Source organism: Myxine glutinosa, chromosome 3 (genome assembly GCF_964187855.1).
Source record: "Myxine glutinosa chromosome 3, kmMyxGlut1.1, whole genome shotgun sequence".
NCBI classification, from domain to species: Eukaryota; Metazoa; Chordata; class Myxini; order Myxiniformes; family Myxinidae; genus Myxine; species Myxine glutinosa.
Window position 1 is genome coordinate 70,204,385 of NC_136263.1, and position 733 is coordinate 70,205,117.

Genomic DNA, 733 nt, shown 5'->3' on the forward strand with positions numbered 1-733 from the left:
CAGTACTGTGTTAAACTTCTGTACGTTTTCCAGAAGTATCTCTTTATTTTGCACATTATCCAAATTTTTTTTAACAAAAACAAAAGTTAAATTGCGACTCGGATTATGAACAGTAAAATTACAGTTCAGTAATTCATGTAACCCCCACGAGCATTCAGGAGAGCACGTGCACGTTGAGGCATGCTGTTCACGAGATTTGCCAAGGTTTGGACAGGAATCGCTCGCCATGCAGTGACAATAGCCTGCTGCAATTCACGCACAGAGGTCGGCTGCTGGTCCAAGTGGTCGATTTGACGCGTTAATTCTGCCCACAAGTTTTCTCTCGGATTCATATCCGGGGACATGACAGGCCACTCCATATGCTCTACACCACGGTCAGCAAGAAAGTGTTGGATCATGCGAGCACGATGAGGCCGTGCATTGTCATCTTGGAAGACAAAGTTTCCTCGAAAGTCTGCACGAGCAAATGGAAGCAATGTTTCTTCCAGAATGGCCCTGTACTTGAACTGGTTCAGGTTTCCATTCAGAACAACCAGGTTAGTTTTGCCCCCTGCATGAAAAGCAGCCCAAACGGTCACCCCACCACCTCCAGCTTGGACTCTTGGCACTATACAATCTTCGTTGTGGGCTTCATGCACTTGTCTGCGCACTCGGATGCGGCTATCTTGACGATAGACCAGAAATCTAGACTCGTCAGTCATCACTCAAGATCACGTGATTCCAGTGTCCTGGC